The sequence below is a fragment of the Rattus norvegicus genome, chromosome 3, assembly GCF_036323735.1.
Source record: "Rattus norvegicus strain BN/NHsdMcwi chromosome 3, GRCr8, whole genome shotgun sequence".
Taxonomy (NCBI): Eukaryota; Metazoa; Chordata; class Mammalia; order Rodentia; family Muridae; genus Rattus; species Rattus norvegicus.
Genome location: NC_086021.1, coordinates 88,090,913 through 88,110,937, shown reverse-complemented (window position 1 = coordinate 88,110,937; position 20,025 = coordinate 88,090,913).

Sequence of the window (20,025 nt, the reverse complement as noted above, 5' to 3'; positions counted from 1 at the left end):
AGGATGGTTTCTCAAAAATCTCCAGTAAAGACAATGTATTGCAACAACAGATTTTAAATTGCTCAAAAACAGAATGTCAATACCTCCTATGTGAGTGAGAGGAAATCTGTCAGGATGATTCTGGCCTTACACTGGATGTCTGCCTAAGAGCTCATTGTATGCCAGTAATAACCTATATTTGCTGTTGGATGGATAAGTATAATTTCGAGTGAATTTTCTTATAAAAGGAAATACTTAGCACACCCAAAGTCACAATTATTATAAAGCTTAACAGATTAACTTAGTAACTGACTACTTAAATTATAGTACTGAATATTTGCTGAACAGATCCAAGACTACACGTGACTTTATCAACTAATTACATATTACATATATACATATATACATATGTATATATATAATTTTATCAATATAGCATAATATGATTGAAAATTGTACAAATGTTAATGCTTTGGATGTTGAAAATATAGATATATTATTTAGTTTCTTATATATGGAATACATGATTATCTTTGTCATAGGTTTTGTTTTCTTTTTTCTTAGATACAGGTTACAAATCATGATGATCTTTTTCTAAAATCTTTATGTCCATATACAGCGACTCCTAAGATCAGAGCATACACAAATTCATTATCTTAAGGTTATTTCATTCTCAGTGTTAGAGTGAATTACAGAGTCACTGAGCTCTGAAACACACAGTGGATGACTAGGGACAGAAATATTTATGGAAACAGATTGATAGATGTCACTTTCTAAGAACAAAGGCTGACAAAGAATTACAAAGGAAACTGTATCATGAAACACTGTCCAGCTCTGAATAATACATATACAGTACATCCAACTAATAAAAATTAGTGTTCTGAATTATTCTAAGACATATCACATACATAATTCATTTCCATTTTGCCTATTTCATTTTCTGTTTGAAAACAGTATCAAACTAATGCCATATTTAAACGAGGATTTGTTGCCCACATGTACTTCTATAATCTTCATGACTCACATGGCTATTTATTACATGTCTTTGCTGTTTGAATGATTCCAAGAAATTTTGAAATGAAAAACGTAATTTTATTCAAGTTTTTAGCAAAATATAATGAGATGAAACAAAAACCATCACATCAAATGTGGACAGTGCCAACCAATGGAAGGAAAAGAACCCAAAAGAAGGTGTAAGAATCAGAGACCCACTAGATCAGCCATAAAATACTAAACTAAAAGCTGTAACACCTATGTGGAGGACATGGTACAGCTTGTGGAGGCTCTGTTCTTGCTGCTTTCATCTCTGTGAGTATATATGAAATTTGCTTGGCTGTTTTAGAGGACCTCTTTATCCTGGTGTTCTCCATTTCTTTGGCTCCCACACTTTGTACCTACTCTCCATGGGGTTCCCTGAGCTCTGAGGAAATTTGCTAATGATCACTCATTCAGACTTGTGTGTTTCATGGTTTCCTTTTTCTCTCCTTTCTTCATTCTCCTGTCCTCGTCTTCCTCCCAACCTTTCTATCTCCCTCCTTCCCTACGTCCATCCCTCCCTCCTTCCTTCCCTCTCTCCCTCCTCCTCCTCCTCCTCCTTCTTCTTCCTCTCTCTCTCTCTCTCTCTCTCTCTCTCTCTCTCTCTCTCTCTCTCTCTCTCTCTCATCTGGTTGTGGGTCTCTGTATTTGTTCCCTTCTGCTGTAGGAAGAAGTCTCATCAATGATGCCTGAATAGGGCACTGATCTATGAATATAGCCGAACATTTTTAAGGGGTCATTTTATTGTTACTTTTGTTTTTTTTGCAGATGAGTAGCATTTGTTTTAATGGTTCTGGGCCATCTAGTCTCTGATCACCCAAGCAGTGTTAGTTTGGGTTCCATCTTGTGGAATAGACCTTAATTCAAATCAGATTTTGGTTGTTCCCGCCCACTTTTTTCTACCTTTGCACTAGTATGTTTATCCAGGCAGAACAGTTTGAAGATTAAAAGTTTTGTGATTGAATTGGTGTTTATGTTTCTCTTTTGGTAGACTGTAGAGTACTGTCCCATATCATAGGCATGAGAACACAGAGGTAAAGCTTCCATGTAAGAAATAGCTCTGTCTCTCCATATTAAATGAGTCATGTGGGTGCTGTCTTTAGCAACGGGGCATTGCTGTCAGTTTGTGGAAAATGATGTATTGTCTTGGCAATATCCTGGATTGGTTGGGTATTTCCATGGGGTCCCTTTGCCAATAGCTCAGTTGAATATAACCCAGTCCCAGTACTGGAAGCTTGATTGGTGACAATAGATGTGTAGTTGAGGCCATCTCCCTCTTTTCTTTTGAGACTTCATTGTGTTTACCTTTACATATTTTAGGGCATTTCTACAGCACTAGGTTTCTCCACAGCTCCTAAAAATGTCTTCCAATTCTTGTTGTCTATCCTCAAGTTCTCTCTCTCAACCCATCTCTCCTCCATTTCCAACATGATTTTCCTGTTCCCCACAATCTATGGTCCCAGTCCAGCCATAAAATTAATTATATTTCCCTTCTTATCTGCTTTCCCCAGTCTCTTCCTCTAATTGGGTTTACAGATTGTAGTTTGTTTATCATTTATTTAATGATCACTATTTACACATGAATGAGGGACCAGTGATGGTACCAGCTAGAACACTCTATGTTCAATGAGTTGTGTGGATGCTGTTCTTAGTAATGAGGCCCCACTTTCAGTTTGCAGAGAGCAATCCTCTGTGTAAGCTAACACCAACCATCTATGTTACTGGAAGATCTCTATGAAATCATCTCTGAAAAGAATTCAACCAGAAGCATCTCATTCCCACCACAGGAAGCTTTGCCTTGCTCCAAGAGATGGGCAGGTAAGATTCTGTATCCCCCATTACTAGGAGTTGTGTCATTGGAAGAGAAGGGAGGATGGACAGGAACAAAGTTTAGAAGCAAGAGAGAGGGGCCAAAGGAGGAGAAGGAGCTAGGAGAACATGGTGGCAGATGTTAAGATCTTCTCTGCACATAGATACAGCTTGTTAGAACTAGTTTTAAGGGATAGGTATGTACAGGATTTTGTGCAGTTTAGATGGGCAAATTATATCTTATCAATTGGGTCAGAGGTGATTGTATGGTGTGTTCTTTCATGTGGCAACTTAATTGAGTTCACAGTAAGAAAGCCTTGACATAGGTGGTCTCTGTATGAAACTGGCATGGCAGCGACCCTCCTTGGGAACTAGATGGGTAGAGCGATTGCTTCCAGGCTCAGAGAGTAGCCATCGGCAGTGTGAGACGGGATGGAGCTTAGCTTGTGAGATGCTTTGCTGACTGAGATGAAAATATCCCCCAGATGCCATGTGGCCCTACGGTGCCAACACTAGTGTGGGATAAAAGAAACCATTTTTTTTTGTTTTTATCACAACAGTGGTATAACTGAGTCATGGGATAGGTTGATTTTTATCTTTCAGAGGAATTACTACACTGATGTCCATAGCAGCTGTACACATTTGCACTCTCACCAGCAAGTGAGGAGTGTTCCTCTTACTCCACATTCTCACCAGTTTGAGCTGTTACTTATGTTACTGATCTTAGCTATTCTGACAAGTGAAAGATGGGATCACAAAGTAGTTTTGGTTTGTATTTCCTTGTTGGCTAAGGATTTTGAACATTTCTTTGTTTCTCAATCATTTGGATTTCCTCTAATGAGAATTCTCTTTTTAAATATTTACCTCATTTCTAAATTGGATCATTTGTTTTTTTGATATCTAGTTTATTGAATTCTTTATGTAGTTTGGATACTAGTCTTCTATAGGTTGTGGAGTTGGTAAAAATATTTTCCCATTTTGTAGTCTGCTGCTTTGTCCAAATGATGGTGTCGGTAGCCTTGCAAATGCTTTCAGTTCCATGAAGTCCCATTTATTAATTGTTGAACTTACCATCTGCATTAAAAATATGCTGATCAGACTGGCAGAGTCTTCTCCTGTGCTAAGAATTTAAGGCTATTCCCCAAGTCTTTTTGCTTCAAGTTCAATGTATCTGGGTTTTGTTGAGGTTTTTTATTTAGTTGGAGTGGAGTTTTGTATAGAGTGATAAGTATGATACTATCTGCAGTCTCCTACACGAAGACATCAAGTTTGTCAAGCATACTTTTTGGAAGATATTGTCTATTTTTCCCCAGGGTGAATTTCTGTCTTCTTTATTAAAAATCAGGTTTTTATGGGGATGTGGATTTATGTACAGGTCTCCAGTTTGATTCCATTGATCAACATGTCTGTTTTTATCCCAATATCTTGCTGTTTTTATTATAATGGCTGTGTAGTAGAACTTGAAATTGAGGGTCATGAGACAACCATTAGTTTTTCTTTTCAGGACTGTGTTATCAACTCTCTCTCCTTCTTCCTCTTCCTCTTTCCCTCTGCGCTCTCTCTCTCTCTCTCTCTCTCACATAGAGTAAGAATATCTTATCAAATACCATCAACTAAGAAACTCAAAGCAATTCCCCAAGATCAGAAAAAAAAAACCAAAGTTTTCTCTTGTTCTCGTCTCTTTTCAATATAGCTTAGAACCTTATTCTTGAAGTCTAAGATAAAACATTAAGAGAATTGAAGGAAACTGAGGTTATACCAGTTGTAAAGGCATAATTTATTTGCAGATTACTTGATAGTATTCATAACTGATCCTAGAAATATCACTGGAGAACACTTAGAGATGATAAACCCTTTCAGCACGGTAGCTGGTTGCAATATTCATTCTAAAAACTCAGTAGTTCTCCAATATACGAAAGACCTAAGAAAGAAATTGTGGAAAGAACACGTTTTTCAATAGACTCAAGTAATATCAAATATGTTAGAGTATCTTTACCCAAGCAAATGAAACACCTGAATGATTAAAACTTCAAGCCTTTGAAGAAAATATTGAAGAAGATATCAGAAGCCAGACCTATCTTTCATACTCATTGATCACTAGAATTTTATTCATTTTTAAGAAGTTAAAAATTAAAAGTGACACATACTTAGAGAAATTACTTAAATTGAATTTATTTATCATATCCTGAATACAACAGTTTAACAGTGCATCGATTTTATTATTAATTCATAAATTATTAAATAATTAGATAAGTAAGTATGTTTTTAAAATTCAACACTGTATTATTTAGTAAAATGTTAAAATGGTTTTATTGAAGTGAGAAATTGAGATATCAGTCTGTGAACTTATAGAATGTCTTCTATTTGTAAGATACATTTTCCTTTAAATTACATTTGTGTTTGCTATGAAGGAATCAACATTGACACCTAAAAACAAAAGGCAGATTGTCATAGAGAAATAATAAATTAAATTAATGTTATTATTATCTCATTTAATTATAGACTCTTGTCACTAATATACAAAATTGTTTTCCTTAGAATTTTTAATTCTATGAATCTAAGACTCTAGACCACTATTTACAATAGAGTTGCTTTTTTCTTATAGAATGTCTAGACAAGATTGCATTCATCTAAGGGAAAGGAAAATGTGAAGGAGTAAAACTCTCCCAGGGTTATAGAAACGCAGGCACGTGTGAAAGTCAGGGAAGTTGGGTAACAAGTAGGGTCATTGAACTCCGATGAACTATTCGTGTGAAGAAGACAGGGTACAATATTTTCATGTTTAGAGTCATTGTGCTGACATGAGTGTACGATGAAACCAACAAACTCTACACCCATTAAAGTGACGACATAAAGGAGGAAATGCTCCATTCACAAAGACAAAGAAGTATTGACCTTTATCCAACAGTCAGCACTGTAAACATAGACATTTAGCAACATATACAAAGAACAGGTCGTCTTTATATATTTAGTAATATATAACTACACACACACACACACACACACACACACACACACACACACTGAGTATATGAGTGTGTATATGGCTACAATTAAGAGAGGACATGTACTTGAAAGAGTGCCGTAGGTCAGTGGGTATGTGGGAAGATTTTGAAGAGTGAATGGAGGGAGAAATGATGTAGTTATAGTGTCCAAAATTACATTAAAATATATATTTGCCTTATAATCAGAAACACAATTGCAAATGTGCAATTGTAAATCCAAAGTACTTGAAAGGAGAGTGGTTTTTTTTTTATTATGGATAAGATGTAGTCCATGAAGGAGAGCGTTTGATTGCAGTGTAAACTTATTACGCACAATCTGAATGCTCTGGAGTGTTCTCAAGTGCTCACAATTTTGTAAATTACTGACTGTGAACAAAGCAACACAATGAATCATACAAGTACATACTGATGCCATCTCCTGTGTTCAATTTGTTCCTATCTTGAATTTAAGGATATTATGGTTTTAGACAAACATAGCTGTCTCCCCTGGTTCTCCAAGTATTTAACTCCTACAGGTTTAAAGTCTCCTCTTGTCTATACTGTTATCTCAACCATTGTTAAGCTTCCAGAGGAATTAAAGGCCATAAGAAGTATCAGAGGGGGGCTGGGGATTTAGCTCAGTGGTAGAGCACTTACCTAGGAAGCGCAAGGCCCTGGGTTCGGTCCCCAGCTCCGAAAAAAAAGAACCAAAAAAAAAAATAAAAAAAGAAGTATCAGAGGGAGATCAAAATGCTCTTTTGATAAGCAAGATGTATGCATAGAACTGGGAGGATGTTTACCTCTCTCTACTCTTCCAAGTCACCAAGAACATTTATTTATTTTATAATATTTCCAGTAAAATAAGAAGGTAAAAAGCAATAAAATAATTGAAATGATACTTTCTCTTTTCGTAGGAAATTGTAGATTTTTTGATATTTTTCTCTGGATAGACTGTTTTAATAAAAACCAAAAATTACCAGACTTGTATACTTTAAATTAAAAGATATTTATATCAGGTACAATAAAGCATTATTATTTTTGCTTAATTTTCTATTTAGTAAAGTAGTATACTTAACATGATTTTAGGTAATATTATCTAAAATTCATTATAAATTCTCATTTTAACTCAGATAAGGTAAGTAACTCAGATATGGTAATTTCCTTTTGAATTTCTTTATGATATTTCTTTTACCTACATATGTTTTAGAGACATTATTTAGGTTAGACCAGGATGTTTCCAATATACATTTGCAACTGAGTATCATGTGTGAATTTATTTATGATGTTGTGATAACTCAAATCTAAATTGGATAAATTAATACAAGAATCTATTTGATGAGAATGATCAAACGGCTTCTGTATAGAACAATATGGTGATAGAATTGACTAGTTTTCATTTCAGTAGAGGCATGATCTTTTTTGATTCTTCAAATTCTCTGGTACTCTGTAGTTCAAGTCATTTGGGAGCTATTGTGGATCAGTATCTAAGCAACAGATTTAAAGTCCAGAGGCTATTCTGTATTTCTTCTGCCAATAACTTAGCATGAGATAGTGGGCAAACCATTTAACCTCCCAATTCCACTATCCATCATCTTTTCAACAGGGAGGTAATACAACTTATTTCTAACATTTCAGTGAAATACCTCTTAAAAATATGCCTCAAGAGCCATGGATAAAAAACATTCTGTTGTATTGAAGTGAAGCAAAATCAGATGTTCTTGCTTTTTCATATGGTATGCAAACCATTAAAGGCAATATTTCATAGAGGAGAAATATTCTAATACCATACTCCATGGTCTCCAAAATAACCATTAATAAAGTTCTGATATTCTGTCAAGTACCAAAGTATGGAAAAATTCTTAACAGAACAATTTCTAAAGCCTTTGATAGTTAATGGTTATATATAGGGTCTGTTTAGCTGGTTTAATATGTGAAAATTGTTGCTGAGAGGGATACAGAGTAACAGTCCCTTTGAATTATGTGGCATGTCAATATGGACATCTGATGCCTTCGTTTACTTTCTATTAAAGCTTTAGTTTTGCCTATGTTTCTAGTTTCTTATTACATTGCCCATTCACTTGAAAAATAAATAAATAAAAAGGAAAAGTATGAGAATGCCAGACGCTTATTTCAATATTTTCCCAATAAATACTACTATAGTTTCTAACTGTCCGAAGCAATGATGCTGAAGTTCACAACATAAACTGCATGGGTCTGGAGATAAGAGAATGATATGGGTGGTTAGGATGTCTCTTTCTATTTGGTGATTAATTTACAATTTTTATTTTTATTTTGCTTGTTTATTTTGTTCCTAAGATGCTGCCAAGCAAATGAAAATACTAGGGAATATAGACAGACAGAATGTAATTTCCCATTTGAAATTTAGCCAGATCATTTCAAGCACCAGAGAAAGTGGCTGCCTCTTCAATTATTAAAATCCTCTAGAATCATATTACTGTATACATCTTCTAGAATTTGAGCACATTTTAATGACTACCATTAGTTGCTGCTGAGGTAGTGTGTCAAGAGAGAGGATCTAAATGGGATGAGACAATGGAGCAGAAATCAAGGCTTCCCATAAACAAAGGCCTTACAAGATTAACACAAAACAATGAAAAGCTTGCATGCACTTGGTATTCACTCTGGAGGGCTCTGAAGTCAGCATTTCAAAATGCCTGATGCTATTCTTATTATTTATCACTATTAACTCATTTATTATTAACTTTGACTGATTTGTAATGATTTATGTTTTATGTTTAAATGATAATGGGCACTTTATAATAGCAAACAATTTTAGAATGCTAAAAGAATTATAATTCATGCTCTTTCTTTTTGCTGGGACAGACTGCTAGCTAGTCTACTCCCTTGAGGACACTACATCCTACGGCATCCTAGAAGATCTGATGCACTCAAAAGATTTAGTATGGACCACACCTGAAGTCCCACAGCTTCTGCTGGAAGCCCAGTGAATTCAGGACCCATCCCTGCCCCAAAAACCCGGGCCTGCCAAATTTCACTCCTCTTTTGTTCAGTAGCTAGTCTGCTTTTCTGATGATACCACAACCTGAGGCAACCCACGAAATCTACTGTACTGTACTCAGGCATCTGATTCCATAGCCTGAGACATCCCAGGAGATCTATTGCACTCAGCTTAACTGACACCACAGCCTGAGGAATCCCAGAAGATCTGCTCCACACAGGGAAAGTGACACCAGAGCCTAAAGGCATCCCAAGAGATCTGCTGCACACAAGACAACTGATCAACTGGTCACCAGCTTGTCTGCTCCCCTGAAGACACCACAGCTTGAAGGCATCCCTCTGCACAAAGGGAACTGGGCAACCAACATTACAGTTTGCAGAACTTCCAGGGGCTCTATGGCATGTGAGGCAACTGACCCAACAAAAAGCCTCCCTGGAGTTCTGAGGCACACATGCAAACAGAAACCACAGTCCATAACTGATCCCCCTCCCAGACAGAAAACAACTTCACATAGGACAACAGTTTGACTGATCCTCTGAAAATTCAAGGGTCTGAAAGCCTTCCAGGAGATCTGCTGCACCAAGACCAACAGATCAGCAGCTTTTCTGCCCCTCAGAAGATTCCCCAAGTTGGAAGTCAAAGGGAGGGACCTTAGATGAAATGCCCTACAGTGGGGAGAGAGAACTTGTAGAGCCCACCTCCAGCTGAAAGACAGGGCGTCAAGTGAGGGATGAGGTTGTTTTTCCACAGTCAAAGCTCTGACCCATAATTTTTCCTGTCTGAAAGAACTGCAGAGATAGAAATGAAGAGGAGCCTGAGGAAATGAAGGACCAAAGTTGGATCCAGCTCAAGTGGATGCCCCATGCCTGACTCTATTAATGAATCTATGGAGCACTCACAGAAAGGGACCTATCATGACTGCCCTCTGAAAGACCCAACAAGCAACTCAAAGAGTCAGATGCAGATATTTACATCCAACCAATGGACAGAAGTTGCTGACACATATAGTTGAATTAGAGAAAAGTTGGAAGAAGCTGAGGAGGGCCACCCTTTAGGAGGACCAGCAGTCTCAATTAACCTGGATCCCTGAGATATCTCAGACACTGGACCACCTACATTCACAGTATACACCAGCTGAGATGAGTCCCCCAATACATATACATCAGAGGACAGCCAGGTCTAGCTTCAGTCAGAAAAGATGCACCTAACCCTCAAGAGACTGTAGGTCTCAGGGGTTTAGAGGTCTGGTGGGGTGGGCAGTGGTGAGGGTGGGGACATCCTCGTAGAGACGAGGGGTGCAGGGAAGAGGTATGGGATGCGGAACAGTCAGAGCATGGACCAGGAGAGGAATAAAATTTAGGGGCTAAAAAAAGTTTAAATAAAAAGAAGGAATATAAAAAGAATTATAATTCACATAAAATACTTAAAATGAAATTATAATCATTGATGGTGTGCTATTCAGTATATAACACTGCAGTTGACAAGATAATGCTAACTACATGTATATATGAACTTATTTCTTTCCCTTTGTTATATAAACTCCACATAAACTTTGTATAAGCCATCTCACTTTACTCTTCATGCTGTATCTGGCATCGTTTTTTCATATAATCATCTGGGGCATGCCCTGCTTTCTCTCTTCAAAGTTGTACCATCGGCTTAGCACATTTTATCTCTGAGATAATGAATCCTTCTTGTATCTGCCCTCTTTTATTCCTTTCTTCATCCTAGAAGTTTGAAAATGTTTAAACTCGAGCTAAGTATTCAATAGTTTCTGAGGACATCATGGAATGGATTTGCTATGAAGCTCACTACCTGAGCTCAACCCCTCAGCCCCTGGGCGGTGAAAGAAAATAGAGTCCCCTCCCTCCCTCCCTCCCTCCCTCCCTCCCTCCCTCCCTCCCTCCCTCCCTCCCTCCCTCCCTGTCCTCCCTCCCTCCCTCCCTGTCCTCCCTCTCCCTGTCCCTCTCCCTCTCCCTGTCCTTCTCCCTCTCCCTCTCCCTGTCCTCCTTCTCCCTCTCCCCTCCCTCTCTCTCTCTCTCTCTCTCTCTCACACACACACACACACACACACACACACACCTTCCTCTCCTCCTTCCCCCTGTATGTCTCTCTAAATAAATGTATTAGTTAAATAAAATTATGAAATAAATGAAAATTACTTTAACGAGGAAGATCACCAAAGAATTATGAGGCAGTGCACTTGAGTGACACCGTTCTCCACATTCTGCCGTGAGAAATGATTCATCCTTAAGGGGTTAACCAGGACTGTACCGTGTCCGGGTCAGTGTTTAAAGTCTGTGCCTCGAGACAGGGTTTCATCAAATTTATAGAAGAGAAGCAAATGATCTTTACAACAGAGCTGTTCATATGAAAAGTAAAATGTATCTAAATTTAGAAAAGTCATCTCTCCCTTGTTGGAATTTGCTTATAATATTCTCGCACTTTGTTGTTATTGTTGTTGTTGTTGTTGTTAAAAAGAATAAATGGCTTGTCAAAACCCATAGATCACAAACCACTTGCTTAGTTCTGACATGTAAGCTTGTGAAATTCCACTGCATTTTATGGACCCAGTTTCTCTGAAGATAACAGTATTATAAACGTGCTGAATAAACTTCCGTTTTCTTTGGCTTATTGAGCAGTCCACCTAAGAAGTTTTATTTGTTTTCTTTGAAGCCTATGGATACTCCCAAGGAAGTGACATTTTTCATGTTAAATTTTATGTTTCTAGACCTTTGGCAGTGCCCCTGCCAAATACAGTGTTCATATCCTAGAAAATAATATATCAGCCTGGAAATGGACTCACTTTATAAAGCCAAGGATGTTCAAAGTGAGACTGACGTATCACTGTACACAGTTTTATTTGGGATCTCAGGCTCTGAGCAATGTTTGTAGCCGGATGGAAGATTATGAGATGGACGAAAAATGTGATCGCAGCATCTGAATTGTGACACAAAACGAGTGATCGAGGTGTCTGTTATTCTGTGTCTCTCGAGCACCTCTCTAACCTGTCCTTCAAGATTTCTTCATTCAGTATCTCTTCCAGCATGCAAGTTGCTTCTGTTTCCATCCAAAGGTTTTGTAATGTTATTTTAGATCCATACTAAATTACTTTTTGTCTACTTCACTGTTGCTGTGAACGAGAGGCTCTCAGACTTCTACAAAGGACCAAATAGTAAATATTTAAAATTTACTCACCACCCTCTTCCCTCCATGCCTTACATATTTTTCAAAGCACGTAAGGAAAATAAATAAATTCTGGTTTCACAAGTAATAGACAAACAGGCCAAAGGCTGAACAATTCTGACCTTTTCAATACTGTGAAATTTCGCCCCAGGCTTCTTTTAATGTGAAGTTTTTACAGTATTGTATCTTCTGGGGGTGTCTTTTTCCTTTTCCAGTTTCCACCGTAGCTCTCTCTAGAATCACATGGCTGCATTTCATGAAAATGTAGAAGAATGGCAGCATCCATCTCTTTAACTCAGCACTTTCTCCTCCATCTTTCCTCCAGCTGCATTTTAATTGCACTTTTAAACAATGTGGGTTACTTCTTATTTCTTTGCTATATACTCATCTCTCCAAGTCAATTTCCTCAGACTATTACCCATTTTTGAAGCTGTCAACTACTAACACTGAAATAGAAGTCAGCACACCATCCACCTTTTCTGACTGTTGACCAACTATTTAGCAGCACATGAAATGGCCAGTCTGACAGTAGTAACAGGGTTGGTCACTGATTGTGATGTATATCTGTTAGTCAAATGGTGACAGGGAGTGACAGTGAGGTTTATACTTGGCCAGTTAGTCACACTTAATATAGGATGACAATGAAATTAAAAGAAAAATGCTGGGGCATTTTTATTACTTTTATGTTATTGTACACTGAAACTGGAATTTTGAGATTTAAATTATTGTGCACTAATAATACAAATTGTCCTTATGGTTCTCTTTCTATAATCTGACTTTTTATGCCCATCAAAAATGATTTTGTTTACTACTAGATTGTTTTCACCACTTAATATATGTGAATCTATTAACCCAACAAGTACTTAGTATACATTACACATTTAATACTCCTTTAATACACATTCATTACACATGTATTCCTGGTGCTGGTCTGATATCTAATAGCATATTTCCTTACAGAAATGAAACAAAAATGAATCCAGTTTTGTGTTTTTATCTATGTTTGCGTTTGATTTGTCAAGGAGTTAAACATGGAGAAGCCAAGGAAACTTTAGTAGTCGCTCTTGACAATTAAAAACATTCCGTTTTGGTCAAACAGCCTGACCCTGGGTGAGGATCTTCCTAGATATCAACATCTAGATATCATCCTAGATATCATCTTCCTAGATGTTTCTAGCCAGGAGGTGTATACTGTAAAAAAAAAAATGTATTCCCCAAACACTCCATTATCACTAAACTACCATTTCTGGCAATTTGCCCACTTGCTACCAGGAGGGTTTCTAAATAGGTTATGGTAAGAGATATGTTAAAAACAATTTAGGAAGGGATGATCAGTCACCAGCCTCGCATATACCCTACATATATCATACACACGCACACAAAGCAATCTATACAATTCTTTTTTTTTCTTTTAAACATTTGGATTTATTTTATTTTTTCATCTTTTATTTCTAAAATGTCACCAGGATATGCATTGTGTACATATTTTTCAGAAATCTTGCCTAATATTTGCCTTTTCAGTTCAGAGAAAATATCTTTGAACTCAATTTTTATTGCCATTTTTCTTCCATTTGTGAGTCTTGCTTTACTTGCTCTGTGAGTCTTCTTCCTTGAAGAACTAGGTTCCTCTCTCCACCTGACCCCCCTACCACAGGCAGGGCTTCTGTAAAAACTTGTGATCCTGTCTTGTAAAGCTAGAGACACAGCAACTTCATTTTTTCCTAAAAAGGTCACAGGTGGGCTAAGGCTGGTGATCGTTTTTTGTAGACTGCTTAACCAATACGCACAATGCTTTGGGTTCAGTTCGTAGCACAGCATAAGGTCAGTTGTGTTGACACACCCCTATAATTCCAACACTGTGGAAATAGAGGTAGGAAGATCTAGAGTTCAAGGTCAGCCTTGGCTACAAAGCAAGTGTGAGGCCAACTTAGGCTACAGGAGACCCTATTTCAATGTAAATAAAAGATCAGAGGTGACTTCTGCACAGGCCCTCCCATACATGGCCAAGGTGTAAGTAGAGCACTTCTAAGTCTAACACCACAAAGGACAGAGTTGTCTGTGAGGTTGTGGTACATGGACAAGTTAACCCCTTGCCAGGCTGTAATGAGAGAGGGACAGGAATGTGCCCACTGAATAGGCCCTTATAGAGGCAAGCAATTGCAAGGAGATCCGGCTTCCAGCTTTGACTTGTTCTTGGAAAGCAGAGGCATGTGGCACAGACCTCAGAGAGAAGCCAAGAGATGTCACCTGACCAGCTTCTGTCTGCATCCAGCAGGTGACAGCAGACAGTGGGCATGAGGCTCCCTTGGCACCTTTCTCTCTTTGTGCACCTGAAGTTACAGGTATTCTACTTTGGCCCAACTCTGTTTCCCCAGGATAATAATAACTGAGCTTTGGTTTCCCTTCAGTCTTTGTTGGATTGCTCCAATAGTAAATGGAACTTGTTTCTCCATTCTCAGAAGTATATACAGTTTTGTATTTGAATTTTTTCCTAACCTTAAATTTGTAGTGATGGAAGTACATTTGTCTTAAGAATTGACTATGGGGGCTGGAGAGATGGCTCAGAGGCCAAGAGCACTGACTGCTCCTCCAGAGGTCCCGAGCTCAAATCCCAGCAACCACATGGTGGCTCACAACCACCCGTAATCAGACCTAGCGCCCTCCTCTGGCCTGCAGGCAGAAAGCTGTATGATGTATACATAATAAATAAGTAAATATTAAAAAAAAGAAATGTGTTAAGAATTGACTATGGGTAATAGAGAGATGACTCAGTGCTTAACAGGGCTTAGTGATCTTGCAGAAGACCCTGGGTTCAACTCCCATTACCTACAAGGTCGCTTCTGTTCCTGGGGTTCCTATGCCTTCTGTCTTTCTTAGGCACCAGGGACACATTCGGCACACATACCTGCATGAAGGCACATACTCATACAAACAAAAATGAATAAGCCTTTAAGAAATAATTAATTATGGTCTCAGTTCGCACCTCCTCCCCATCTTATAGGCCTCAGAATACTTGTGTGGTCTTGACCAGCTGGCCCTCATCCATACAATTGTATGAAGGAAAAACAAAAAAAGCAAAAAACAACTCTTTTCTGAGTTGTACAGGAAAAGATGTTCAAAACAGATCAACAGGAATAAGACAGTGATACAAGAAGCATGATAGAATCTGGAACATTCTGAACGTATGAAGCATCTGATGTGCCTTCGAGAGATGAAACTCTGAGGGCTGGGCAGTAGCCAGACCATGAGGCATTTTAATGCCATGACAAAGACTTTGAACATTATCCAGAAGGCAATAGGAACTGGAAGGCTTTTAGGAAGGAGCAATAAGATTTAGACATGTGTTTTAAGCAGATCACTCCAGCAGCAGTGTGGGAAATGAAAGGGGGGAGGGGAAATGGAGCGAGGGAACCCATTAGGAAGCTATTAAAAAGGTTTGGGTGAGAATTTATGAGGCACAGCTAGAGTCCGCAGCAATGTGGGGAGGGATAGAAGGCCGGAGAGCTTCTTATCAAGTAGGATAAACAAAGTTATTCTTTGATTCTAAGATGAGGTGAAGTCAGAGCATAGAATGGCTGGGTGATGATGTTACAGGGGCAGGGAATACAGAGGATATCAGTTAAGGATGGAAGAAGACACAGTATCTAATCTGTACAAGATATTTGAGTGCACATGCCCAAGCATCATTCAGACATGCCAAAATGGTTGAAAAGGACATCATACATAGGGACATCAAAAGCATATGGATAGCATATAGGAAAACAATTATTTAAACACATACAATTTGGTGAGTGTTGTTGTTGTTGTTGTTGTTGTTGTTGTTGTTGTTTTGTTGTTGATGTGTGTGAAGCTACCTGAGTTTGTGGGCATCACATATGTGCATGTGCCCAAGGAGACCACAGGTGTCATATCCCCTGGAACCAGTCTCAGACAGTCATTAGCTGCCTGGTGTGGGTTCTAGAAAGCAAATCCTGGTCCTAATGCAAGAGCAGTGTAAGTTTTTAATAAGTGGACTATCTCTCTGGTCTCCCCAGTTTAGGCTACTTAATACTATACTGATTTAGAGATAGACAGAAGACAGAAATCTAGAATCTTAGGCCTACGAGCAAAAGTTAAACAAAATCATAAAGGAAACATGAAACAAAAATAAAATGCAGAGAAGGAGAGGGGAGATTTAAAGTTTGAAATACTTATATTCTAGTTGTGTCAAAAATCTCGGCAACTAAAAAGTGCCCCTTGTGCTGAAAAGTTCTCTCAGTAGTTCAGAGCACTGGCTATTCTTTCAGATCAACAGGGATAAGACACAGCAATACCAGGAGCATGATAGAATCTAGAACATTCTGAATGTATGAAGCACCTGATGTGTCTGCAAAAGCCAAAACTCTGAGAGCTGGGCAGCAGCCAGACAATCAGGTATTTTTTTTTTAATTTAGAGAATACTTTATTAGTTTTTGTAATCAAACCCACGTAGATAAGACCTTACATATTTAATACAGTGTGTTACCCCTGTACAAATGGAAAAAACTTAAGTTCAACATTTCTAGACCGATATGGATGTTAATTTCTGTACAGTGCCAACTCAACACAGTAAACGGGGATACTTTTTTCGAAAGTTGACAGCACAGGTAAAGTTTCAAAAAATTCAAATTATATATCTGTATATATATATATTTATATTTATATAAAAAGACCAATAATAGCAGTGTGTTATGCATCAACAGCAGCAACAGCTTTTCCAGGTTCTGCAGTCATCTGAACAAAACTGTAGAGACATCCAGCACACTCCATTAAAAAAAAAAAGTAAAAAAACAAAACCCGAGAAAACAGCACAGTTCTCTTACTCTTGTGGTACCTGGCACCATTTTTTTTTAAATTAGCTTTTCAATCATCATCTGGAAAGAAAACATTCTGAGCAACATCATTAAAAACAGCTCTGATAAAGCACGGTCACTACTATGTATCATAAAGCAGGTACAAGCTATTTTACATCCACAGAGGTATGATACAGTACTGTCCTACATCTATAATACTAGAGGATACAATTTAAAAGGCATTATTTGAGACTTGATTCTACTTTTCCAGCAGAGGGCCCAAAGGATGGTGTGACACAGCTTTGTAAAGAAACATACTCTAGACAGGATTTCCTTTCACTAGTGGCACACTTCTAAGGATTCATTCTCTCCATGAATGTTAGCTAAAACCGTTATTAAAAAAAAATGAAATATCCCTAGAACAAAACCGTATAACCACCGGATTCACGTGAAGATGACCTAGTGGAGACAAGCTGACCTCACCTTACCAACAAGCTATCAAATCTGTTATGTTTAAACAGTGAGACCTCCAAGAAAGGAGATGCCAAGTAGTGCTTCAAAGCTTCAGACCACAATTAAACACAGCATCCTTTTCAACAGAAGTAGAAGCTCATCTGAATATGCTCATGGATGCTGACATCAACATTTAATCATCTCCTCACTCATCCAGGAAGAGGGGGAGATCAGTTACTACTGTACTTTATGGTGTTCAACCAAATCACCATGTTACAAAAATAGCAAGCTGCCATAATAAAAAATAAGGCTCCTCTATCCAGCACCAGATAGCATCATTTTACTTTCAAGCCTAGAAATTGCACACTTGTATATAAACCAATCGAAGATGAGGATTGAGAGTTCATCTTGGTGGATTTCTCCTTTGATGAATATGAAGTGTCCTTCCTTATCTTTTTTGATGACTTTTAATTGAAAATTGATTTTATTTGATATTAGAATGGCTACTCCAGCTTGCTTCTTCTGACCATTTGCTTGGAAAGTTGTTTTCCAGCCTTTCACTCTGAGGTAGTGTCTGTCTTTGTCTCTGAGGTGTGTTTCCTGTAGGCAGCAGAATGCAGGGTCCTCATTGCGTATCCAGTTTGTTAATCTATGTCTTTTTATTGGGGAGTTGAGGCCATTGATGTTGAGAGATATTAAGGAATAGTGATTATTGCTTCCTGTTATATTCATATTTGGATGTGAGGTTATGTTTGTGTGCTTTCATTCTCTTTGTTTTGTTGCCAAGACGATTAGTTTCTTGCTTCTTCTAGGGTATAGCTTGCCTCCTTATGTTGGGCTTTACCATTTATTATCCTTTGTAGTGCTGGATTTGTAGAAAGATATTGTGTAAATTTGGTTTTGTCATGGAATATCTTGGTTTCTCCATCTATGTTAATTGAGGGTTTTGCAGGATACAGTAACCTGGGCTGGCATTTGTGTTCTCTTAGGGTCTGTATGACATCAGTCCAGGATCTTCTGGCCTTCATAGTTTCTGGCGAGAAGTCTGGTGTGATTCTGATAGGTCTCCCTTTATATGTTACTTGACCTTTTTCCCTTACTGCTTTTAATATTCTTTCTTTATTTTGTGCGTTTGGTGTTTTGACAATTATGTGACGGGAGGTGTTTCTTTTCTGGTCCAATCTATTTGGAGTTCTGTAGGCTTCTTGTATGCCTATGGGTATCTCTTTTTTTAGGTTAGGGAAGTTTTCTTCTATGGTTTTTTTGAAGATATTTACTGGTCCTTTGAGTTGGGAGTCTTCACTCTCTTCTATACCTATTATCCTTAGGTTTGATCTTCTCATTGAGTCCTGGATTTCCTGTATGTTTTGGACCAGTAGCTTTTTCCGCTTTACATTATCTTTGACAGTTGAGTCAATGATTTCTATGGAATCTTCTGCTCCCAAGATTCTCTCTTCCATCTCTTGTATTCTGTTGGTGAAGCTTGTATCTACAGCTCCTTGTCTTTTCTTTTGATTTTCTATGTCCAGGGTTGTTTCCATGTGTTCTTTCTTGATTGCTTCTATTTCCATTTTTAATTCCTTCAACTGTTTGATTGTGTTTTCCTGGAATTCTTTCAGGGATTTTTGCGATTCCTCTCTGTAGGCTTCTACTTGTTCTCTAAGGGAGTTCTTTATGTCTTTCTTGAAGTCCTCCAGCATCATGATCAAATATGATTTTGAAACTAGATCTTGCTTTTCTGGTGTGTTTGGATATTCCGTGTTTGCTTTGGTGGGAGAATTGGGCTCCGATGATGCCATGTAGTCTTGGTTTCTGTTGCTTGTGTTCCTGCGCTTGCCTCTCGCCATCAGATTATCTCTAGTGTTACTTTGTTCTGCTATTTCTGACCGTGGCTAGACTGTCCTATAAGCCTGTGTGTCAGGAGTGCTGTAGACCTGTTTTCCTGTTTTCTTTCAGCCAGTTATGGGGACAGAGTGTTCTGCTTTCGGGCGTGTAGTTTTTCCTCTCTACAGGTCTTCAGCTGTTCCTGTGGGCCTGTGTCTTGAGTTCACCAGGCAGCTTTCTTGCAGGGGAAAAGTTGGTCCTACCTGCGGTTCCAAGGCTCAAGTTTGCTCGTGGGGTACTGCCTAAGTCCTCTCCGCGGCAGCAGCAACTGGGAAGATCTGCGCCGCTCTTTCCGGGAGCCTCCGTGCACCAGGGTTCCAGATGACGTTTGGTGTTTTCCTCTGGCGTCTGGATGTGCACAGAGTGCAGTCTCTTCTGGTTTCCCAGGCGTGTCCGCCTCTCTGAAGGTTTAGCTCTCCCTCCCACGGGATTTGGGTGCAGAGAACCGTTTATCCGGTCTGTTTCCTTCAGGTTCCGGCGGTGTCTCAGGCGCAGGGGTCCTGCCGCCCCTGGGCCCTCCCCTACGGGAACCCAGAGGCTTTATACAGTTGCTTCTTGGGCCAGGGATGTGGGCAGGGGTGGGCAGTGTTGGTGGTCTCCTCCGCTCTGCAGCCTCAGGAGTGCCCACCTGATCAGGCGGTGAGGTCTCTCTCCCACGGGGTTTGGGAGCAGAGAGCTGCTGCGGGCCGGGATCCGCGGGTGTGGGACTTCCTGTAAACACAGGAAGTGCCCGGTCCTAGAGGAATTTTGCCTCTGTGTGTCCTGAGTTCACCAGGCAGGTTTCTTGCAGGGGAAAAGTTGGTCCTACCTGCGGTTCCAAGGCTCAAGTTTGCTCATGGGGTACTGCCTAAGTCCTCTCCGCGGCGGCAGCAACCAGGAAGATCTGCGCCGCTCTTTCCGGGAG